Source organism: Drosophila arizonae, chromosome 2, assembly GCF_054131065.1.
Source record: "Drosophila arizonae isolate 15081-1271.41 chromosome 2, UAZ_ARI_1.0, whole genome shotgun sequence".
Taxonomy (NCBI): Eukaryota; Metazoa; Arthropoda; class Insecta; order Diptera; family Drosophilidae; genus Drosophila; species Drosophila arizonae.
Genome location: NC_142922.1, coordinates 23598098 through 23624437, shown reverse-complemented (window position 1 = coordinate 23624437; position 26340 = coordinate 23598098). Strand labels below are relative to the sequence as shown.

The 26340-nt window shown below is 39.5% G+C and overlaps 1 protein-coding gene across 2 annotated transcripts in view; it reads right to left on the bottom strand.

Moving 5' to 3' along the window:
• Tl (toll like receptor) overlaps nt 1–21494 on the bottom strand; it is a 50937-nt gene extending 29443 nt beyond the window's left edge. For both annotated transcript variants that reach the window (XM_089462163.1, XM_018018156.2), the window contains exon 1: nt 21059–21494. The gene's annotated coding sequence lies outside the window, so the exon portion shown is untranslated. The remainder of the gene's footprint in view (nt 1–21058) is intronic.
• Between the last annotated feature and the right edge of the window lie 4846 nt (nt 21495–26340).

Genomic DNA, 26340 nt, shown 5'->3' with positions numbered 1-26340 from the left:
GCAGGCAGTGAATGGTTCGTTGGTATCCTGGCACATGGCATGCAAGTGTGGAAAGTTGCACCATAATAAACCTCAACCGAAATGCGAAATGCAAGCAGGAATGGCAAAAGAAAAGAATGAAAGAAAGAAAATAGCGAGCAAAGCGCTTGGAAAACACTTTGTATCGGGGCTGCCTAGCAGTTGGCAGTTATTTGGCTAGGATCAACCAAGGAGCAAGGACCAGTTGCTAGTTACCCATTGCCAGTTGGCAGTTGGCCTTTGGCATTGCCAGTGAGTTAGCGAGTGGGCGAACGATAAGAATCGAATCCTTTTTGCATTGCATGTTAACACATGCAAATTGAAATGTCTAAATCATGCACATACCAACATACACACAGCTGCACTTGCTGGCATAACTCAAATGGCAATTTAATTGCTCGCCTGCAGGCCTCTCAGCTATGCCAAGGTACAGAAAAATAAAGAGAGCAAGAGACAGAGTGAAGGAGGGAGAGAGAGTGAGAGAGAGAGAGAGTGTATGTTGATTCGACTCTAACATGCTTTGACATAAAATGCACACAGCAAAGTGTCAGCCGCAAAACTCAAACACTCTCACATGCTGACAACACACACACACACACACACACAATTGAATAGTATATGCACTTTAAATATAAACTAAAATCTTTGAGGCATCATTTTGTGGCTGCTGCGGCCGGTGGTCTATTCAGCTCTCCTCCTGCCACCCTGGAAAATACCGCGTAAATTAAATTGACATACTTGCGGTGCAAACTACTCCCGCCTACAGTTGACCTATCTGCGGCCGGTGCTCGCTTTACACATGCCTCTGCTTCTGGCCGCCGCTGCTACCGTCACACTCGTCGTATAATTAATTATTGTCGCAACATCATTTATCAGGCTATGCAAGGACATACAGTTTCACTCCGTCCCAGTCGCATGTTTATTTATATGACTATCTTCCTCCCGTCCGTCTGCTGCTTCCTGTCTCTGCCTCTGCCATTGTCTGCTTCTTCTTCTTCGTCGTTGCTGTTGTTTTTAATACTGTTAAAGTGTCGCTGAGCAAGTGCCTGTGGCAGATTATGGTCACAGTGCGCGAGTAAAGCTCGAGCAAACACTTAAGCGAGCAGCAGGAGCAGCAGGAGCAGCAGGAACAGCTACGAGTTAACCAACTGACTGATGACTGTCATGTGCGTGTCCTGGCAGTGTCGTGCATTCGTTCCGCCTCCACCTGCTCACTGCCTAGGCTCCTCAAGAGTGTGTGTTTATGGCAATGAAAAATGATTTTTTTAATAAACAACTCTAGCTGTACGACTGTTTCACTATGTGTGTGTGTCTATTAGTGTGTGGGTGATTGAGTGGGCGTGCTGGCGTAACCAATTTCGTTCAACTGCCAAAATGGGACTTCTTTTTGTTTCCAATTGATTTAACCAACTGTTGGGCTTAGCTAATTTCCCTGGCTGCATTTGACAAAATGATAAATCGCATTCGCCTCGCATAAACTAATTGTTATCATTTGGCAGGCTGATAACAGTCTGCCTGAATTAATGCTACCTTAATTCCATTTATTAATAAGGGCAATACTTTTGCTAATCCTTTAGGTCAAGTGGCTAACACCTAGCTTTCAATTTTATTTAATTAACGCAATAAATATTTATGTAACTGCGTTACGTATACAAAAATACCTGACAAATGCCATTAAGCCGTGTTTGTGTATTCTTTTTTAATTTGATATATTCATAATGTTATGAGCATCTCTTTGCGTATTGTCTTTAAGCATAATTATGCAGTTAATTAAAACTATTGAAATTGCAAACGCTTTGCAACAATTGATATGCATTTTAATTGCTGTTTACATTCCGAGCAAAGACAACATATTTGCTGTTGTTGTTTTATTTGATAAAGAATGCGCTTAAAAATGCAGCAGTTGCAACAGCAACAACAACAAGAACAATAACAGCCACAGCTGCAATCATATTACAAATTATTAAAATTTAAATACAAGTACTTTCATCATTTTTGCGGATAACTTTATTGAGATAATGATGTTGTTTGCTGGCCGCCTGCAATGCTGATGAAAAGCTGGTAATATTGATAATATTAATGATAATAGCCTGGCCTGGTCGGCTCTCTGAATAAACGCACACAGGGGAGCGACCACAATGCAACTGGATGAACATTTAACAGCAATTAATTGATCAGAAATTATTGCAAAATGTGAAATGAGTGGGAGTGGTGAGTAGGCGCACATTAAACATAATGAAATTTCGAGCTGATGTATTCATGCTTTTCATGTGCGCCGGTGGTCATAACTTTAATTGTTTGGGCATGTCAACATGCTCGAACGGTGGCATTGCCAGACATGGTGGTGGTGCACAGACACACACACACTCTGCTGTGTGTGGGTGTTTGGCTAATGGCTATTGAACGGCTGAAATCAATTTCACTGTTGACCAAAGCTTGGCATAAATATTTCATAAAAAAGAGCCAAGAACTTACCGATTGTGCACACACACACACACATACGCAGACACACAGAAATGAAAGACAAACAATGTGCAAGTCCTTGCCAGGATACTCATGGCTAGCTAGCCACACAGTCAGCAAACACGCAGGGGTGCAGAGACAGAGACGGTTAGGTGAGTATTCCTCGCCAAGTCTGGGTTGTCTCCGCATTTATTATTAAAAAAGAACCGGCACGATAAGAAGGAGTGCTTGGGCAAAGCAATTGAAAATCAGCGCAAAGTCAAACGAAATGAAAATCCATAAAATCAGATTTCAAAACCGACAAACAGATCACGGTCCAATGCAGCAATGCCAGGACGCTACACTTGACGCTACAGGGCGTGGAGGATAAATGTCTGTCAAGTATGCCCACTTCACTCTCACCGTCTCCTCTCTGCAATTCATTTATATTTTTGCATTGCATTTCAAGTTGTTTATCGATGAAAACGCAAAGGAAAATCCATTGGCAGAAGCACCACGGCTCTCGCAAAATACGTAAATCACTGAAAAGTGGTTTTCGAACGATGCCCACTCCCATAAATTGTACAATTTATATATATGTATATGTGGGTGGTTGATTATGGCTGTCCTCTTGTCGTTGTCGTTGTTGCTGTTGTTGTTGTGCTCATGCCATTTATATTGGAAGGCGTATAAGTGAAATAATAATAACAGCAACAATAATGGCTTAATGATTATGATTGTGCTACGACACAGACAGCGATGGATAGCGTTTTATGAACTGCCGTAGGGTAGCTCCAGGCGTTTCCAGGCATTTGTCAACACTCCTTTCATACGAAATTACGTAGCATAATAAAAATGCGTATAATATTTATCTGACACACTGTATAGATACAATCTGGAGTAAATTGTGCTGCGCTAAACAATAAATAATCAACCATAATTGAACAGGTTAAAGCATGACTAGGAGCGCCTGCAGCTCGGTGTAAACTGAATACAATATTATCTGCAATCGTATGGCATAAATGAGCTTTAAGGTCTACGAGTATTAGAATCATTTATAATGCCATTATTTAAATATCTCTACTGGAAACCAAAGCAGATCCCGAAAGAAAGTTCTTAGTTCAGTTCTAAAAGCAAGCGTAAAATCAGTTTCCATTTAAATTATAAGAAATAAAGTGAGCTTAATTACATTTGATTAACAATACAAATAGGTATTGTAAGAAATGCCGATCTGCTGAAATTACTCATCATTTCAGTTCTCCAATTATTTACTCAATGTGCCAAGACGAATCCTGTTACTCTTATGATATACGTACACAGGGGTGTTTACATAACTGACGATGTGTGCGTGTGTAGGCCATGATACTCTGCCTATTCCCAACATTGTGGATTGCTTCGCTGCTGGTTTCGTTGTGTTTATTTGCGTGCGGAAATGAACACATGAAGGCCTACAAATGCCGAGCATAAAAACGCAATTACGCCCACTTCCGTGTCCCGGGCAGAGAACTCGAGAGGCTGAAGGCCACACAAAAACACAAATCTTTCATAGTGAAGTTGGCACATAAGTTGGGCTTTTATAGCCAAACTGATTTCTATTTTAATACTAATATATGTGCATGTGTATGTGTGTGTTCGATAAAGCAATGAGCAAAAGAAAAAAAAAAAAAAAAAGAAAAAATAGATATACACAAGTCTATGTACTTGTGTATATACTTGGAAAAGGAAATGTCATAATACACATAACTGATACATATATAATAAACCGCTTAAGGCCATACAGCGGTAGCTGTAAACAATGCGATATCAAATGTTGACTTGCCCACATGCTCGGGAAAGATGAAGAAAGCGAAGGCGAAGACTTGGGAGGAGTAGCCGCTGTTGCTCTAGGCGGTTCCTTAGCTTTGCCTGACAATCAAAACAGAGACAAGCATATCAAAGCAGAGAGAGAGAGAGAGAGAGACAGACAAGCAGAAAGAGAGAGCGGCAGCTAAAGAGAGAGAGAGAGAGAATGAGAGGTGGCTATAACGCTGGCTGTTAGCTCGTATAAGCATGTTAAGAGCAGCGATGGCGGCGGTAATGTTCGTGATGAGCTGCTCAATGACACGTGCAGCCTATGCGGCGTATGTGTGATATAATTTGTTATCGCCTGCTGATGACGTTCGCCTGCCTCGCTGGGCCATGCTGCGACCAACGTAATAATTTCTGGCTGTCGGCTCTTTAATATTTTCGCGCCTAATGAAAAGTAGATCTCCCTCTATAGCGCCATGTGGAGGCAGCGCATTTACATCATTTGTCACGACAGAGTGCGTATGTGCCATGCACAAACACACACACTCACACACATGGGATTATCTTCACATTTTTCTCTTACCCTCTTTGAGATTTTGGTTTTTTTTATGATTGCGCCTGTTGGCAATTTGTTGTGCGCTGATAGCAGATAAGCATTTGATGAGGTTTATTATTAAATTAGAGATTGCTCCTTATGCGCATAGCAACCGGAGCAAAGAATACTGAATCCGAAGTAAGCTTTAAGCTCCTTATGCAACAACGAAATATACTCGCTCCCCGCCTGAAGTAGTATTCCGCAATCAGCAGCCAAAGCAGCTTACTCGACTTACAGTTGAAATGAAACTTTTAAATTGAAGGATACTCGCATTATGCAAATGCGTGGCAAAACTTTTAATTATTCGTAGCACAAAGTATTGTGTCAAATGTACTCATAAATATTAAAGATATTTATAATGCGAATGAATAAATATTCAAGAGTAAATTGTTGTTGTGGCTTACACATATTTATAAATCATATAAATACAAATATTGCTTTAGTAAAAATCAACATAAAATGTTATCAATATCAAATGAGCAATTGTTTTCAATGCAATGAAAATATTTGAAATGCAATCAAACGGAATATTAAATAGAAATCAAAAAGTTAACATATTCAAATAAATTTTTCGATATTTTCATTTAAGTAATTCATATTTTATACAAAAATGGTTGTTGTTCTTGTTTTTGTTTTTATTTTTTTTTGTTTTTTTTTTTGTTTTTTTTTGTTTTTTGCTGATGTTGCTGTTATTAGAAGTGAAATTTCATTTTATTCAGACAGCTTGAATTTGGTTAACAATGCGAAATTCAATTTGGTCCAAAATAAGTCCACAAAGGATGTACAAATCGCCCGACTTATGTATGCTGTATTCGTTATGAGTGTGCCAAGTCAAGCCTGAGAAGCCACATACACACACGCAAACACTCACATAGCCATATGGAAGCAGCCTTACACATCACATGCATGCATCGTGTGTAATGTAATAAGTCTGTTTTAATAATTTAAAATATAAATTGCCACAGGCACACACACATTTGAGATATTTTAACCGCAAGCAATTTAAATATTAAATGAGTATGGGCAAGGAAAGGCAAGGCAAGGCACACACACTCATACATACATACATAAAGAGGAAGACAGAGATACATACAGCAGAACAGTTGCCAAATGCATGCGTACAGTTATACATTTATGTGTCGAGTTACTCATGGCCAAAATCCATGGAGGCTCGCTACAAAATCCCAACTCACAATCTCATCCACTCCCCAGTCACTTTCTCTTGTTATTCTGTTTCTCTAGCAACCACAGTGCCTGTTCTCACTTCCACTCCCCCTCGCGCTCACCCTCTCTTTTTGTTTCTCTCTCTCTCTCTCCCTGTCTCTCTCTCTTTCTCGCTCTCTGTGTGTCTGTCTCCCCTCCATTGCCTTCAGTGTGTATGCGCACGTCAAGTCAAATAAATTTAATAACGCATACACATACGGCATAAAAGCAGCACACGCACAAGCACACACACACACATACACGCACACACTATAGCACATACATGTACACGCGTGCTGACTGAATGGCTGGCTGGTATATGAAGTTACGCATACGCCAAGTGGGACCAAAACAGTTGCCAAGTCGAGCGCTGCTGTTTGCCTCGCTGCCTGCCTCATTGTTTGGCAGCAGCAGAGTGTGGTGCATGGTGGGGCCATGCCCCAAGACGCGTCAGCGACCGCAGCCTCGTTGCCAGCGTCTGATAACAATGCAAATTTGAACGCGACGTATGCGCAATATTTGTAGGTTGTACGTGTGTATGTGTGTGTGTGTGTGTGTGTGTATGCGTCTGCGTGCTGTTTGTTGTGTTTCCTTTGCAATCGCGTTTGCTTTAACTTTGCATACTTTTGTGCGCTAGCAGCCAATGCGCTGTTTACAGTTTTAAGCACTCTACCAAATTGGTCATAAATATACAAGCTCACACAAACACACACGGACACACACACACACATGTGTACACAAACTCACATGTACATATATGTATACACATTTACCGTTTGCATTGTATATATTTTGTAAGCTTTGCTGCCCTGCATCGATTTTATAGCCGGCCTTTTGCCAATTTTACGTTTACCGTTTTAACGAACCGCTCACATGCTGCGACCATAAAGTGCCTCGCTGATAGCCGCACAGCCATAAACTGAACACACGTACACACACACATGCAGTCCATTTACACATCATCTGACTTGCGAGCTGCTTTAAAATTATCAATTGCGCCATTAACCGCTGATAAGTGCACAGTTCAGTCAGCTCTGTCAGTTCTGGCAGATGGCTGCTGGCAGCTCTTACAATCATCGATTTTGTATCTCCCTAGGCACTAAATACACTTTAATGAGCAAAATACATCGCATGCCTATAAGCGGATTATTTGCACTCTCTTATTCTGCGTTTCTAGACTTTAAATCTTATGAAAGATCCTTTATTAACATTCGTTTAAGCAGCAAAAAATTTGATGGCAATATGATTATATTTATATATAAAATATACCTTATTTAAAATTAAAATTTTGTAAAATATATAGACTTTAAGCTCAGTAAACCTATTGCTGCCAGCCGGAAAAGTGCCAAAAATTTCTAGCTCTCACACTGAGAAATAGCGAATCATGATTCTCCATTTTACTGCTGCTGATATTTGCCATTGATATCTCTTATCAATCCATCAATCAATGCATTTAATGCATTCTGCACCTAACAGTAAACGTAACCTAGCAACGTGGCTCATATCGTGCTCATATATGCAGCTCAATTTCACAGGCTCGCTGGTGTCGAAGACCAGATACATAGGTGCATATGCTGCTGGCAGCTCCCGTTTGTTATGCATGCGCATATGCGCCTATGTCAACATGAATATGCGAATGCGAATGCGAAAACGTAGCAAGCGCTACCAAATCAAATTGTAGCAACATTGGTAAGCAGTGCTTGGCTCGAATTGCCTTGGCTTGACTAAGGCTGGTTGGCTGTTTGCAATTGCGATTGTCTCGTTGCATTGCATCGATTGTTTGTGCCCAATTGTCTAAGCAATTTGGTGCACAGCAACAACAGCAACAACAATAGTAACAACAATTGTGGGAAAGGTTACAAAAAAGTCATGAGAAAATTTAACCAAATGTACGAATGTTGCTGCTACAATTGTTGTTGCTGTTGTTGTTGTTATTGTTGTCAAGCTTTCACAGCACACGACAGCAACAACATCAAGAGCAACAGCAACACCAACAGCAACAAATTTAATTGAAAATGAGTTCAGATCCTTTCACTTTGCGCTGGCAGCAGTGCCTTATCATCTGTTTGTCATCGCACACGACATACGGCGTCGTAATCAATAATTAAAACTCACCTGGTTGCATCAAGATAGACTCCGGCTCCTGCCGCCAATGTGCAGAGGAGCAGAGAAGTCTAGCGCAATGTGCATGCGATAACATTTTCTATTAGCCATGCTCGAAAAGTGCCATAAATATCATGTCAAATGAGTTTTATGCTTACCAAGCAAGCAGCGATAAAGGATACCTATACAACCCTGTGTATGTGTGAGTGAGCGTGTGTTTGTGTATGCGGGGGTGTGTTTCTAAGGACTCAGCTGGCAGCTATATGTACGTGGCAAAACTGTTGCCTCTTGTGTGCAGCATATGATGCAAATATTTCATTCATGACGCTGGTAAATCTTCTTTTGATTGCACTTAATACTTGTCACAGCAACAAAAAAATTGCTGCATATATACCTCGCACACACACACACACATAAACACACATCTCTGACAGTTAACCAACTAAAAAAAAAAGAAGCAGCAGAAGAAAAAAACAGCCAGCGGTAGAAGGAAATCATAATAATCCAACATGTTTGCATTCAAATTGAGAATTTCTACAACCAGACACAGCGAGCGCTTCATGTGTGTGCGATATAAGTATAACTGCGTGTTTGTGTGTCTGCGTGTGTGTGTGCGTGTTTGTGTGTTATCTATAGGGAAATCTCATTTCATTTCCAGCATATGCAGCCATACGAGCAAAACCTTTTGTAGTCAAGTCTGCGCTATTCAGTTTGCCAGTTAAAAATCAGGTTTCTCGGCACTTTTTTCAAGCTATCAGACAAACAAATCTACACCAACAAACCACACATACGCACGCACACACTACACTCATACATGTGAACATAGTATGTATATATATATATATATATATATATATATATATATATATATATATATATATATAGTTGAACGAATGAAAGACACCTTTTGCCGCAATTTATCGTTTTGGTAAAATCTTAAATCTTCCATTCAAGGACTTTGCTGCTGTGCATTCAGCTTGTGAGGCTTTTGTATGCAGGACTTGCTCCAAATACATAGATATACGTACATATATATATATATGTTTATATACGTGCATATTTGTGTATAGCAGCTGTCTGTGCGTGTGCTGTTACCTTGGTAATTCAATTGAATTGCCGCCGTATGCTGGTATTTGCATCCTGGTTTTGTAAAACATGAATTATGATCTTTTTTGAAAGCGCAAATGCCGCCAACTCTGCAAAAGGTGGCTCAAAATATTCAAGTTGTTTGCTCATAGAATTTAATATGTGTTGGGGATAAGCGATGTTTTTTTTTGTGTATGTATGTGTGTATGGGTATGTGCGTGTGTGTCTGTGTGCATAGGATTAGAGCGGCATGTCAAATAGTCAACTGAGCCAACCAACAGGTGTGCTGAGATCTTCACTTTTCCGCCTGTTATCAGCTACTTTGCCAGCTACTCTCAACTCAAAATTCTCAAGTTTTCGCACCATCTTCACAGTCGCGAAATATTCAAAGTGTCTGCTTGTTAACAGTCTGTTTGAAATGCGATGGCAGAACGAAGAGGTAACCGGAGAGTGAGTCAGAGAGTCAGATTCTAAAACTTTTCACATCTACAAATTGGTCTCGCCTTCAACCGCAAAAGTGCACGAACGCCTTTTGACTTCCTCAGCTTGTTTTTTTTTTTTTTACCCTTTTCCCATTCTATTGCTTCTGCTTGAATACTCTCTATCTCTGTTACACTCGCGCTTGTGGCAAAATGAAGCATAACAGGGCCACCAACAAAAAATGTGGCTAACAATGCTAATACCCGAAGAAAATCCCAGCGAACAAAGGGAAAAGCAACTTTCACAGTCAGTTTGCAAGTTCGACCTTCTGAACTCAGCCCGAACCTCTTCACTTGCTACTACTTATATACTGATGTTTACATATACATATATACATTTATTTCTACATGTCTATATATTGTATATGTATATGTATGTATAACTGTACTTGTACATATATACTGCACACCGTTTCACTCTCGCATTGCCCATCCTTTTGGCGACAAACAAATCCAACAAGCAACTTTTGTGTAAAACTTTAATGCATTTCACTGGCGATGAAAACGCAAAAAAAGGAAATGCAAAAAACAGCTAGCGAAAAGGGAAAAAGTAACGGCAACTTTTCCTTGATTTTAAAGTTAAAAAATAAAATAAAATAAACAAACAAAAAAAAAAAAAAAAAAATGACTTGTCAGCCGGTGTTGGTGAACATGTGTCCTGGCTGCTGGAGCTGTTTTCTTGTTTGCGTCTCCTTTTTTTTTTTTTGCCTTTTATTGTTCGCGCTTTTGTTTTTCTTGCAGCGCCTTGGGCGACGGCACGGCAAAGGATACGCCGCGGCATTTGCGATAACTTTTTGATGTTTCACTGTTTACGGCTGTCAAGCTGTCCTTTCGCCATGTCAAAATTATATTATGAATTTCTGGGCCGCTTGACACGCCGTCTCGCCGTACCCCACCCCAACCACTCTCTTACGAGCATCCTTCCTTAGCCCTATGCGCCCCTATGCGCTTGCTGTTGTGTCTTTGTGGTGACTTTTGGCGCGTTCCCTGCCCATTGATTTGCATAAAAATGTTCACAAATATTTTTCATTTTACTTCATTTTATATCAACGCAAAGTAAATAAAAATAAAATGTATAAAAAATAACAAAAAGCCATGGGAGCAACAAAAGATGACACGTAACAAGCGAACAGCCATATGTTTTCTATTTCACTTCCAAAAGTCAAACAGCTACAAGATTGAATCGAAAATTTATATACTCTATTTCAAGAACTTCTCATGCTTTATTTATCTGAGAAATTCATATACCTCTTTCTTTGTTTTCAGTTAAGATTCATTACAATATTAAATCAAACCATATGAGTCTATCATGAGATAATGGAGGACAAGTGCGTAAATCAAGGGGAAAAAACTATTTACCTATTTGTTGAGCTCTATTTAAATATATCATATGAAGAACATGGAAGTGAAATGGATGGCTGACAGGCATGTAATAAATTTATAAATTTATTATTAATTATAATCTATATTTTAGTATAAAACTTTATAGAGATACTAAAACTTAACTTAAATAGCTACTACGTTGTCTTGAAAATAGAAGTAGCAAATGTAAGTTGTCCACAAAGACATGACATTCGCTTTTTGAAGAATAGACCCATTTCTCACTCCCGCACTCACTCACAATTTTATTGGGGCTCTCTTGAGTGCGGAGCTAAGCACATACTGCGGCAGCATTTGTGGGGCGCTAGGCAAACAAGTCCCTTTATGTTTTTGTTTGGCATACGGGTGTATAAAAAACATATACAAATTTCAATTTGTTTGTGTGAATTTCTTGACTCGCGACTGCTGCAAATAAAATCTACATAAAATGCGCCCCTCCTCTGCATCTCCGCCCATCACTTCGCTGGCGCTTGATTTGTTTGCTCTGGAGGGACATTCCTCCCACTCAAGCACAACATTTGGGCTCCCATTCCGTTCGCATCGCCCCGTCTACTGTGACCCGCCCAGCTGTTTGCCTCTCTTTTGACACTTTGACTCCAGAGGGCCCGCCAGGCTTAATATAAATAAATAAAATATTTTGCGGCTGCCTGACGGCACTCGAGCTGTTGGCAAATTAATTGAAAAAGATTTTTTTTTTTTTTCAATTTTCTACTGCCTGAAATACATTTGGCAAACGCAAATCATTTCCAATTATAAGAAGTCACTAAATGTGAAAGAGCATTTAATAATGGAGGATAAGAGAAGAGTCAATGGATCTGCGTTTGATTGAATCAAATGTGGAACCATTCTCTGTGTGTGTGTGTGTGTGCGTGTCTGTGAGAGCTTGTGTGCAATTAAGGCCATCTATATGGCTAAATAAGCCAAAGGCTGGCTTCGACAATTTCAATGTGCCTGCAAGTGAAACTGAGCCAAAGCCTTGCTCTCAGGCATTCTCGTCACGATTTTCGATTTGCTTTGCTTTTAAAACACACAAGTGTGTGCCTACATGTGTGTATACCCCTGTGTGTGTGTATGTGTGTGTTTGTTATTTACAATCAATTGTGCTTTAGACGTATTGGTCTAGAAACTTTTCTAAAATGCTGCAGTACATCTACGTACATCTTCTGCTTTGGGAATAAGGCGAGGCACGGACCAAATCTTGAGAAACAAGCGCTTAATTTAATTTATTTTTTCCCTCATTTCGTTGTTGTTTTTGTTTTGTATGGGGCGTTGTTGCTGTTGTTGTTGTCAGGCACGAAATGTAGCTCATTAATTTTGTTTTATTTCATTTTAGAGCCGCTTCAATTGGCATTAAATGTTCGAGGATTTCTAATGAGGGCAACCCGGAGAAAAGTCAGCAATTTTTGGGCTATTTGGCTCTACACTTTATGCAATTCACGTTTCTCTCGTCGCCTGGGTTGTCTGGGTTTTCTAACTGTCATCAATTGTTGGCCAGCTGGGAAATACATTTTTTTTATATATTTTTTTCTTATCAAGCTTTCTTATGGTCTGCACTAATGATAATTAATATGATAATTGAGTTTTATCAAATCGATATCGATTATTATTAGCCTCATCCGCATGTTAAACTGCATGAGAATTTCAAAGATGTTGCTTAAGAACAAACTTTTCCAATTTAGTTTCCCACTTATTGCTTGCTCGCTAAGGTGGGAAAGTTTCGATTCCCATAAATTCAAAGAGGCCGAACCAAAAATTTCAAGTACTTGCGCTGGTATCTCTTGACAATAAATCCTGACAATCGAAAGCAAAAATGATGAGGATAATGAGAGCTGTCTGCCATTTGAAATGGCATTAAATTTCAAGCAGGAAGCTCCTTTCAAGTATGTATATATCATCACATAAGCTCAGGCACTAAGTATGCGCATTACTCACTCACTCTATTGTTGAACAGCTCGTCAGATGCTTACCTGCAAATAGGAATTAAAGAAAGAGTGGGTTAGCAAACAGACTGATTGATATGTATTGTGAATGTGGTGGGGCAAACGCTAATTGCTTAGCTTCGGCACTGCTGTGCGATACAGGCGACAGGAAGCAGAGTGCAGAGGTCCTGTCCCTGCGGGCATAATTGATCAATATTTAGCATGCCAGCTGACAGACGCTGAGTGTCGACAGGCGAAATGGCAGACATGCAAACAAGTCATCAAGGTGGCAAAAATGTAAGAGCAAGCGAAAATATAAGCAGCTAGAGTTTTCCGTCTTAAAGTAGAGTTTGACTCACAAAAATATGAAAACAAATTTAAGCAAAAATGTTTAAGCTTAGATATGAATTGGCTTCGAGCATTAATTCAGTGTGTCATTTACTTAATCTATTGGAAAGTTTTAGCTTAGCTGAAATACTAATTAATAACAAGCTCAAGACATTCCCAACTAATATTCATAAATGAAGAGCTTAGCTAATGTAGTTTGTTAAGTAAAAACTCAACTAATTGCGATTGCACATTTCAAATCAATCCTCTTCAGCATTTACTCTGCTCGGCTGCCTCAGCAAGTTGAAATAGTTTCAGTTGAGTCCTCTGCCATCATCTCGGAGTCCTTATAAGAAATATAATTTTCAATTTATACTTTCATTCGTTTGTTGTGTGCACTGCCAGCCAAACACAAGCAGCAGAATTGTCATTATCTTTTAATTAACTTTCTCGAGCAGTGCAGATGATGAAAGTTTTTTTATTTTTTTGTATTATTATTATTATTGTTTCTGCTGCTCTAACTGGATTTGAGGAGTCTGTTTTGTGTTTATCTTATGATTGCTTTTAGTTTCGCCCGACAGTTTTCCATGCCAAACAGAATTTTCCTTTTCATTATGCTAATGTTAGCCAGGCTAAATAATTGTCAAGTGGGAGGACGATAAATGCTGGAGTGTAATTGCACAGCGAGACATCTGGATTTTGAATGGAGAACGAGAACAGCGGAATGTTGCTTCCAGCTTTAAGTTAATGTTTGTTTATTCTCTCCTCCTCCTCCTCGTTCGACTCCTCCCCTACCACTGTGGCGTATAAGCTGCTTAGTGTAACTACCAGAATGGGCTGGCTGTTGCCTTTCCCACGTTGATTGAATGATTAACATAATCGAAATATAAGTACAAAAGAAATCCAAATGGAAAATATAATTTCGGTCAGCCACAAAACCGTATTAAATCACACATAGAGAAAGAACATCTTTCCTTTCAAAGTTCTTTCCATCGCCTAATTGAATTATTACAAAGGTTTTCTCTGTTTACGCAGGCGCAATCCATCTTTTGGCCGCCACAATCACGAAACACGAGAGCCCGTTAGGCGTGAGTAAGCCACAAAGTTATTTCCGAGTGCATCGTGTGGTTACAATGCTTGCCTTCTGGCCGAAGTGCTGTGAGTAGGCAGCAGATAGAATGGAATAGAATTTGTCAGACTTAATAAGTTGGGGTCTCTTCAAACTGAACTTTAAGCCGCCAGTTCATTCAACTTGCTTCTCCCATGTTCTGTTCTATGGGACTGGGCCATAAATTCGTTGGGCGAGCATAAAAATGTTGGAGCGGTACGATATGTTGCTCTGTTCTCCGATTGTTTGTCATTAAAAAACATGAAAAGCGCTTTCGTCAGATAATATCAACGTGCGGCTTCTTAAATAATTTATGCGCATTGTGCCAACAATAACAGTAATTAATGCGATAAGGTATTGAATATCTACTGTGATGTGAACGACGGCCAAATCAATACGCAAAACCCGTCCCAGCGGACCTGCCCACGCGTCTCAATTCAGATATTATACCAAAAACGACAGAAGAAGACAATCATTAGCCCATGTATATGTCCCCGAAAGAGAAATGCATATTGTGTGAGAGTGGGTAAAACCCATAGACGAAGCTAAGCTTCAAAGCAGGTAGAGAGAGGCATACGTGCTGCTGAATACCCTACGGAAATAGCTCAAGGCCTTAAAATGGGGCGGGACAGTTAATCAACATGCTATCATTAATCTAAGCAACCAACTAAGAAAAGAAATTGTGACTTTAAAATAATATATATTTACATGTATATAAATAGATTTGTGACATCTCCCTAATTAAACGGATATTAATTACAAAGCTGAAATGGGTTGGATCGAATGATTAATTATTTGCCTTGATCTGAGTTGAAGATTATCTGATTCGATAACTTTTGATCTCCTCATTACGAGGCCTATACACCCGATCTCTCTTAAAGAAATAGTTTACGAAGAACTTAAAATCAATTTTATGTTTATGACACTTTTTTATTGTCTTCTTTTTCGTCTTTTTCTCTCCTATTTCGATGAGTTCTTGGCGAGTCGTACGCACAGCGGGTCAGTATTTAAATGTCCATCAGTAAACTTTAGAACCTAGATAGAGATTTATATGTATCTGCATTGGTGTGTGTGTGTGTGTTCGATAATCGTTGACCGCACGTCGCTGCTATGGGCTGTGGGGTGAGCTCGTAACAGGGTCATAAGGTCGTAAAGCAACGCAACGCCGATTTTAATGGCATTCTAAGCAGCTGAACCATTCGACCTATGGTTCCATTTACATATGCATGTGGGTGATTTGTAATGTGTGCATGTGCGTGTGTGTGTGCATATATAATTTGTGTTCTGTTGTTTAGGCAAATGCCAAATCACACTTAAACATGACTCACACGAGCCATTAAAATTGCAGAAATTGGCCACAAAACTGATTACAATATAATTTCAACTGTCCCCAGCAATTTGTCCCTCTGATATATATAATTCAGAGTGCCAATTTAATTGTACCTCAACATACATACACTAAAGCACATACGGCAACCGATTTTCTAGAAGACTATTTGGTTCAATGGGCAACTGCCCTTTCCCAGAGCGTGTAATTATTAAGGCGCTGCTCACTCCCAGAGGAAGCCAACGCATTAGCCAGCTGAGCGTTGAGTGTGCGAGTCGAAATGTCTCTCAGGGGACGTCTTTTATCAGAGCTCGGTCATCGCCTGTCCAGTTTTTACCTATCTCAACGCCGCTAATCAGCGGCTTCCATCTACTGCCAGCTCCTCAAGTGCTCCTCAAGTGTTCAAGGGACATCGCTCAGCCAGGCATGACGTTCGTCTTTGCATTCGTGCCTGCGCCCACATATTATATGAGCGCTTGAGTGCTTCGTGAAGAACTCATTAATTACTGAATGCATCGTGGAAAATGTTTGGGTTTGATTGAGTTCCATTTGTGTTTTCCATAACTACTCGCCTTTAACTGCTTAATACACTGTCAACAGTTAGTATTTTAATTAGAGTGAAGGGTATACTAAAACTTTATTGCCTTTGGATTTCATCAAAACTTTTCAATAAGTGTAAATGTGAGTATATATAGTTACAAGTCCTAAGAGTCGATTGCAGATCATTTCTTAGTCTACGACTTCCTACTACCATTTTCTACTTCTCTTCCCTTTTCCGTAGCTGAGCGTAAACGCAATCATGCGTCTTAAAATTTTCCATTTCTTAGGTTCCCATTGTTGTCGCCCTACTTCCTATACATTTTTACATTAATTTTTAATATGAAGAGCGCATTTCGGCCGCCTGTTGTTCGGCATACATTAAAATTGGCTTTAATTTAAATTATGAACAAATGTTCATTAGGGGTTAGAGCAGAGGTCAAGCAGTCGCCAGGCTCTGACGCCTGACGCCTGTCGGCTGGTGCCTGGACTGCTAATGAAGTTCAAATATTTAGGGAATTAGGCAGCGGAAAGACACAAAATTCGAAGCTGGAAAACCTTCGGCGCTTCATGCTAATGACAAATGCTTTTATCTTTGCAAACACAAAACGGCAAAAATAATATGAGAAAAAATTAAACGAAAAATTGTTGGCAACCTGCTGCTGCGGATGCTGCTGCCACTCGTGTAATTATACCCTTCGCATCGGGTGCTATAAATACTTAATGAAGTTTGAAAACTTTGCCGGAAACTTGACGTGAGAGTGAGCAAGTCAACTGACCTGTAAAATGTAAAATGCTGAATAGAAAGAGATAGCAATGGTAGCCAATATCTGATTAGCTAAGCAAAGCACTTTAATAAATTAATGTTAGAATCAGTAAGAGAAAGATGAGAAAGGCGGTATAGAGGCTCTATAATAATATTGTAGCTTTCATATAAATTTAGCTTCGCTGTTCCTGTGAGAGCATCAAAGCGTCGACTTAAGGCCAACTGTTTGGCTAGTTTTTATTTTTGGTCGCCTCATGCTGACCCTAATCATTATGCTGGGCCTGGCTCTGCCTAGCTAGTGAAAAGCGTCAGCAGGAGTAGAGGGAGAGAGAGAGAGTGAGTAAGAGAGGGGAATAGAATGAGCAGGGAGTCAGGGAAAGCAGCAGCTTGGGACTGTGAAAATTACACGTTTTTTGCTTTGAGGTTACAATATTACATGCCAGGTGGGTGGGTGTTCGCTCGCCAGGTGGACGGTGGCTTAAATTTATGCATTCTTTTTTTTATGTTTATGTTGCTTTAATTAAATTTCTCTTTTTTCGGCCGCTAATTTCGACGTTTAGGCGCGTCTAATGTTTCTTGTGGTTCTGTTACTTTCATTGAAATGGGAAAATATGCTGGAAATGTCGGGAAATACGGCTGGCACGTAGGCGTGGCAGCTAATTGGCCCGCCAGAGGTTTATTATTTATACATTCCCGCTTTTTTGTATTTTATTCTCTCTCGGTATGGGGTATATGGCCATAATTTATGTCTTATTTACACAAAGCGCATGTGACAACAGTTGCTTGGGCTGGGTTTAATTACGAAATCGATTTAGAAAGCAGCCGCTAATCAAATCGCTCGATATGTTAGGGTACACAAAGGAGTCGGCTAGAAGCCGTTGCACAGCGATCAGGTGCAAGAATTTTTAATAAACATAGCGCGACCAGCGACAGGGTAGAATTCAAAAGAATAAATATATAAGGCAATCGAGCTCAGGTAGGGAACACGAACAATGCAGGCCAGAGTCAACAGATAGCGTTGGAGAAATAAATGAGTTTTTCCACTCCCCGGGTGCAGCTGATGAAGGCATTAGGCGAGTGGAAAATTGTGCATTGTGCACGTTCATAATAGAACGACAAAGGCGATAAGAATGTCGCGACGGGAGTCGGGGTTTTACCGAAATTCATGATAAAATAAGAAAATGAATAAATTAATTCAATTTCCACTCGTTCGGTTAACTGAAAGATCTTAATAAAAGAGAGGCCCACAAGTCGTGCAATCGTGACGTCAGTGAGCTGATCTTTGCGCTCTTTAGCCACCGAAGCGACTGCAATTGATAAAGCTACTTAAGACGCTGTGTCGAAGTGGGTGCGAGCGAGATGGATAGAGCCGATGAGAGCGCCAGATTGAGCGACTTGCAATCAGCTGAGCGTGTCAACAAATATGGCGGCCAAGTCAGTTGCTTTCGTGCGTTAGAGCAACAGGCGCTTGCTCAGCTGCTGAGTCATTGGCAAAAACACCAACCGATGCACTGAGAGAAATGACTGAGTTCAATGCACTTGAAGATAGCACTAATAATTATAATGGTATACATTATCAAACTGAAATGGAAATTAAAGTCTATACCTTTAAGAGTTTTTCTTAACAAACCACCGATTTCGCTGAGTGTAACAAAATTGCTTAATTTGAAAAACAGCTGACAAAGAGTATAAAAAATAAATATTTGAAAATAAAAGACTCTATGAGGCAGAGTTATTTTTATTGTATTTGAAAGTTTTGCTTAAACGCACAACAATGAAGAACATGTGTACTTATTGTATATAAATATGTATGTATGTGTGTGTGTATGCATACATGCAAGTGCAATTGTATCTAACTTGCAAAAAATAAAATAAACACTGTCATAAACACACAACAAAGCCAGCAAATAAACAGTATTGAGTGTCATTGTTGCAAAAATAAAACAGAAACAAACAAAAAACGACATATACACAGTGAAATACAGAAGTCATGTCGTTTCACAAATGGTTTTAAAATTTTTGCTGACAAACTTTTACTGTCTGGGCCCGTTGGCCATAGCAGTAACCGTAACTGCTATTACAATTATGGCAACTTTCTACTAACGTGGCCCTAACTAGATCGAAAAAGGCCATGTCGAAGCATCTTGAGCATTTCGACTCCAACTGTTTTTCTTCATGTTGTTGTTGTTATTGTTGTTGTGCTTAGCAGACGGTTAAATGACTTCCGTAGCAAACTGAAACTTGATTTATCTTCTGTTGGCCCATTGTTGCTGGCGTAGCTGTTGTTGTTCTTGTCTTTCATCTAAGCTGCGTTTAGAAAAACAAACTGACCCAAATCTAATCTAACGACAGCTTAGACTTTGGCTAAGGTCTTACAGAAAAAGGATTAAATGGATTACAATATCTACAGCTTTTCCCAAAGTACGAAAAATAAATAAAACGATTTGTTAGAATTATTCATGAAGAAAACATTTCTCTTAAGATTCAAGTTTAAGGTTTTATTTTAAAAAGGGAAAAGTATATGCATAAATAAAGAAAGTGCTCTAAGTAGACTATACGACTATAACAAAAACTCAAGTAGAGTAGGTTCCTATTTTGTTTTCTATTTTTAGCAAACATACATATTGAAAAACATATATGTATATATGTAAATTATACTCAAGAATTCTGTTCCAGCTAAATATTGATAAGGTCTGAGCTGCCTGAACTCTGAACACTTATCAACTGAAATGCATATTCTTAAGTACATTTAGAAACAAATCTTGAGATTTATTGTTCAACATATGTGTGTGTGTGTGATTTTTTTTTTCTTGTTTGTTGCTGTTGATTTATTTGCTAAGGTCGTAAAAATTTGGATAACGTATTTATAGCATTAGAGCCGATAAACAAAATAATTACAAAATGCTAATAAGGGCATTTTTATTTCAACAATATTTCGTTTCGAATTCAAATTGAGTTTGAATATAAAAAACATTTACTTATCACCGCAGGTTAAAAGTTTAGGTCAGATTGTTATTTTGAGTTTGAATATAAAAAACATTTACTTATCACCGCAGGTTAAAAGTTTAGGTCAGATTGTTATTTATTTAGTATTGTCCCGTTGCTCTCGACACACCATGACCGATACGTTAAGTTGGCTGCACAGCACGTTCCCCGTAAATTCCCAATTAGAATCTCATATCATATGCATTTAATTTGCTTTAAACCCGGCTGAGTGGCGCACGATAATCAACCATCAACCATAGAAATTCCCACCTTTTCTGGCCACAAAAACACAACAAAAGCAAGAAAAACAAAACCTGTTGAGCGAAGCGCAAAAACTTTTAATGTAGCCACACTCTCGCTATTGCTGTTATTGTTGTTGTTATTGTTTACTCTTAAACAGGTTCTGCAAAAACAAATACACAGTCACACACATATGCAGCCGTACGCACGCAGACCGAGTGCTGATATGCTGAGCTTTTAGCTAAGCTTACAAAAGCGTGCGACAGATCAAACTTTGGCTTAAGAAAAAAGAAACGAGACAGAAAAAGAAGGCGATAGCGACGTACGAAGCACGCGTCAAGGCCAAATGCAGTTAGATTTGCAAAACAACAGTTAAAGAGAGTCGCGGAAATAATGCATACAAAATAATAGATAACAAGTGCTTTGACTGATTGTGTAACTGTAACAACAGCTACTTCCAGCTTACACTCTGTCACGGGAGAGAGCAAATTAACCGCTTAAAACACCAGCTACAAATACCAACAGCATTTAACTGATCTACATACAGGTCAAAGCGAGATAGCTGACGTGTGTCAGAGCGAAACAGACTGATAGAAGAGTGCGCGCCAAGCGTAGCTTAGGCGCAGAAAGCAATGCGCAAAGTGAGACATTAAATATGAAAAAAATGCGAGTTACAAGTAACGGGTTCAAAGTGTAATGCAAAAATGAAAACACTTGCTTGTATGTGTGATTATAATGTGACTGTAAATACATACCGTTTTAAAAGCTCCGCGTGGTGTGAATTATTTAATCCACGACTTTTTGTTGCCTTCAACTTGTCTGTTTTTGTTTTTGATGTTATTTATTTAATTTTTTTTTTTTTTTTAACGCACACTAATAACTGTTAAGCAAGACGCCCAATAGATACTTTAGTTGTTATTTCTGTATTTGTTTGTAATTTGCTTTTGGGAAATATTCATTCCACACTTTCACACATTTGCATTAAATTGCGTTACTTGCTTTCATTTGCTGTTCAACGCATCACTTGCCAAAACCTTTTGCTGGCCACTGGCAATTGCTCGAAAACACACAAACTACACGAGCGACGGGGCTTGAAGGAATAATGCACAGACTATATTTATAATGCTTCTGCCAAGCGCTATGCGTGCGCACACGACGGCCACTGTAAGTACACTGAAGCGTCATACCCGTTTGACTGCTAGGGGACGCGCTTAGCAGTGCTGAGAGCGCTCACGTTTCGAAGAGAGTTTTTAACAGTGCGACGTGGGTGGAAGAGAAAGCTACAAACAGAATATGTTATGCTTCACATTTTGTTTTTGATATTTTTGGTATTTTGATTTATTTATGTGAAGCTGGAGTTGCGCAATTTTATATTGTTAATAAATATAGAAAAAATTTACATAAATAAAATATAGTTTTAAACATATAGGGAACTGTTGTTTAATAATAATTTGTAAAATGAAAATCAAAACAAAATATCTGAAATAGAATTTTCTCTTAAACTGCGCTTCTCTTTCGTTGCCGAGAAATACTGGTTTTTCTTAAACAATATAAGAGCTTCAGAACACAAAATAATAGCGTCTGTGTGTTTGTGTGTATGACAACTTGTTTTGTTTTGGGCAAATGCCGGTGCTTGTTGTTGGTGCTGCTGTTGTTGTTGCTGTTATTGCTGTTTAGTTAGTTCTCGTTATGTTTATGGCCCAAACTCTAACTAGTCGCCGACCCAGAGGCAGCGGCTGATTACAGTTATTACGGCATAATTGTGAACGAGCATCCCTCCGAGAGAATTTCAGTCCGAATACAATTTACACTCGCATGCATTTTGGCTCCAAACTAAGTGAATGCAATTTGAATGCAATTTGTATGGTTGTTGTTGTTGTTGTAGCTCTAATTTGTGCTAGTCAAATATATTTGGTTGCTTCTGAAACGAACCAGTTTACAAATATACCTATATAGATATAGCCAAATATGCAACAAATATCTGAATTTATTGAATTGCATGTTGATTAGTTTTGGCAGAAAATTATGGGGAATATATAATTGTGATTTGTTTCAAGTGCGTGATCAAACGATTCGCATTCAATTAACTTAAAGGGGGAATTTTTTTTTTTTTTTTTTTTTTGTTGTTGGGTAGGAATCAATACGAAAACTGGTTAGTGCCTCGTGAAATAATCCAAGAAACCAAAGCTATATATAGAATTATTTACATGCATAAATGATATATAAATATATATAATAAAACCCATGGAGATGAGAATAAAACCGAATACATGTTTAAGTATGTACTGTACTGAGTCAAGTACAGAAAAGAGATACAGATACATATATAGAGATACATAAGAATCTGCAGATATATATGGGTAAGTATAACAAGTTACAGATACCGATACAGATACAAATACAGACACAGATACAGATACAGATACAGATACAGATACAGATACAGATACAGATACAGATACAGATACAGATACAAATACAGTTACAGATACAGATACAGATACAGATACAGATACAGATACAGATACAGATACAGATACAGATACAGATACAGATACAGATACAGATACAGATACAGATACAGATACAGATACAGATACAGATACAGATACAGATACAGACTGGGAAATACATTAAATTGCGAAACATTACAAAGAAGGCGCTGCTAATTGTTCGATGGCCATTCGGAACATTCCAGATGCTAAGCTTAAGGCATATTTTAGCCATAAACATGAATTTGACACAGACAGAGGCAGAGGCAGAAGCAGAAGCAGAGGCAGAGGCAGCGGCAGCGGCAGCGGCAGACGCAGAGCGGCAGAGGAAGAGCCTGGAGGCGCTGGAAAAATCCTTGTCATGTCCGCACATTATTCCGCTTAACAAGACGCACAGGGAAATGCCCACACACACACACATACTCACACACATGTATTGAGAGATATTTATTAGCGTACGAAAAAAAATTTCACTTTGAATTTGTACCGAAAATTTAATTTGATTTCATTTTCATCAAATAGTGCAACAAATGAATTCTGTACGTGCCACAAATGCCAGAAAGAGAGATTCGAAATGGAGGAGGGAGTGGAGAAAGCAGAAGTAGGGACTGACACATGGCCAGGGGCCGGGGCATCGATGGTGCGGGCAGCGGGAAATTTAGGAGTCCAGGACCCACATGTGTGTGCGGCTGAGGCAGAGATTTGTGAGCATTTGTGTGCGGCGCTTTGTTGCGTGGTTGGCCACGACACACGCACCACGCACCACGCACCTCGCACCACGCAGTGTGGCGAGCGGCGAGCGGCACGAAGAACCATAAATTCCAGCCGCTCAATAAACTAATGGCAATTTGTATCTGAAAGATACATGCGAGCCAGGTCCGATTCCAGCTGCCTGCCTGCCTCTCACGTAACAAATTAAATATCTATGCGTGTGTGTGTGTGTGTGTGTGTGTGCATTCGTTATTAGTTTTCCTTTTTTCGTTTCGCTTCGTTTTCAATCCTTGTGACACTTTTATCACACACGTTCGACTCATCAAAAAGTTAACGACGATAATGACAAACATTTCAAAAGCAAACACTCGCCGTTTGGTGGCATGCAACGAGCCTCCAGCAGCCAGACACAGAGACAGACAGCTCAACTAGCGACTTCAACAAGAACCAGAAATAACACAGGGTTCTGCTGCCTCGCCCCCTCTCGCAATGCCCCTCCTCCCCTCGAAGGCAACCAAGCGACGTCTGTGTGTCCACTGGTAGATAAATATCTCATTTATAAGGTCTGCCTTTGTTGTTGTGGGCAAACACCTTAATTAACTTTTTTCTTCTTCTTATATACCCTGTATGTAGCATCAAGTGCGCTTAAGGGTATGTCCGACTTAAGTAGATGTTAATCCTTTCTTTATGTATGCTCTTTGTTGAAGATATATTGGAGAATTTCTGTGGATAGAGAGAGAGAGTGAGATAGAGAGAGAGAGAGAGAGAGACAGATAAAGAGAAGAAGGATCTATAGATGGCTAGAGATGTAAGGGGCAACACAGGAAGAGAAATAGACAGAGAAAGAGAGAGATGCATAGAGAGAAAAAGGGAAACACAGAAAGAGAGACAGAGAGAGAGATAGAGATAGGTTATCCTATTTCGTTTTGTTTATACATCTGTAAAAGAGACAGAGGGAGAGAGAGAGAGAGAGAAAGAGAGAGAGAGAGAGAGAGAGAGAAAGAGAGAGAGAGATAAAGCTAGAGCGAGACAGATAGAGATAGAGACTATATGTATTTTGGAGACTGCGCACAGAGATCTACCTTTTTTCATATATATGAGAGAGTGATAAGGAAAGAGATAGAGATAGATAGATATCTATATGAACAGAGAGGGAGACAGATCGAGAGAGAAATAAAATATTCATTTAATCATTTATTAATAAATTTAAATATATATAATATATGTATATAAATATTAAAAAAAAAAAGAAAACTTAATTTATTTAATAACTTTTTGTTCACAGGGTATTCATAATTCGAATATTCCATTTACAGCCAACTGAATAGCTGTATTTAGCTACAGCCAATTCAATCACTTTCTCTAGCTCCATAGTTGCATACAGGGTATTCGCAAGTCGAGCAGTCGCCAATGAGCCAGCGATTCACCTGTATCATGAACATCTTCTGTTTGAGCGGCATTTATGTAGCTGTTCCTGTTCGCCGTGTATTAACTTGTAGCTCCCCAAGACTTGACTTATTTATTAGGGTTATTTGGCTAGTTATACCTCTGTACATGTGTATGTGTGTGTGTGGTTGTCCTTTAACACGCATACGCTCAACTACCTGCTCATTTTCACCTGAGTACGTGTTAATTTTGTCTATTTATCTTTCTCTCATTTCGGTTTCTTTTCTTACAGATTTTTGTTCTGCTCGTTGTTGTTGTTGTTGCAGTTAAATAGAAAAAATTATATAAATAAAGCTGATATGGGGGTCACTCTGCTGTGGAATTCCAATTAACAGTTGTCAGCCCAAGCAGTCTCAGTGTATCTGCAGCTCGAACTCTGCGACTGTATCTGTATCTGTATCTGTATCTGCGCTTTGAGCACGTTCAACTTTGGCGTTGACTTTTTGGTACGGCTCGGAAGTTGAGCTATGTACGTGGGAAATGCAAATGCCTCGTCAATTTACAGCTCAAACAACACTAGAGAGGGAGACAGCTAGTGAGAGTTAGAGAGAGAGAGATGTGTATAGGGACTGCCGCTGGGCAAGACAGGAACAAACAAAGGCGTCGATTTATATCTCAAGTGCACACAAATTCAACTTGCAGCCAGACCTTTCTTTGTTTAGACGATTTCCTTTCCTTTTCATTTCACTGCAGCATTGTTTCTCCAGTTATTATAATTTTAAGTCTTTCTATAAATACATTTTCCCCTCTCTCCTCTTCATCTTCTTGTTGTTGTTGTTTCTAAGTATTTGGTTTGTTTGTTTTTATTTCGCCTCGACATTTGATATGATTTCGCTGGCAGTTGCTAAAGTTACTCGTCTTGTTTTCATTCAGAGGCGTCGCAATGTGCCACGCCCACTGCCGACAGTGCCTCAACTGTCAAGTGGGCGCTGGCATATGCAAAGCATGTGTAGCAGCAGCAGCAGCAGCAGCAGCAGCAGCAGCAGCAGCAGCAGCAGCAGCAGCTACCCGTTGGTAGCTGTCGGCGATTGCCGATTGCCTGGCCGGAAGTGTTGCCATCTCCCCATCTCCCTCACTCTCTCTCTCTCTCTCGATCTGTGTGCCGCATCAGTTGCATGCGCACGTAACTTGCATCACGTTGCAGCACGCTAGCATGCCACAAAGGTCTTCAGTTACTGGCTGGCAGTAATTTTTAAGCCCGCTCTGCCGCAGCCGCACACAATGAGTGAGAAATATGCAGTGGGAGCAACATATGCAACATTTTGTTGCACGCTGCTGCTAATTCAGCGGCACATGCAAATTGCCCACAGCATTTGAGATTTTCAAATTGTTGCCAGGTCATGTTTTGTTGGCCATGTATATGTGTGTGTGTGCATGTGTGTGTGTGT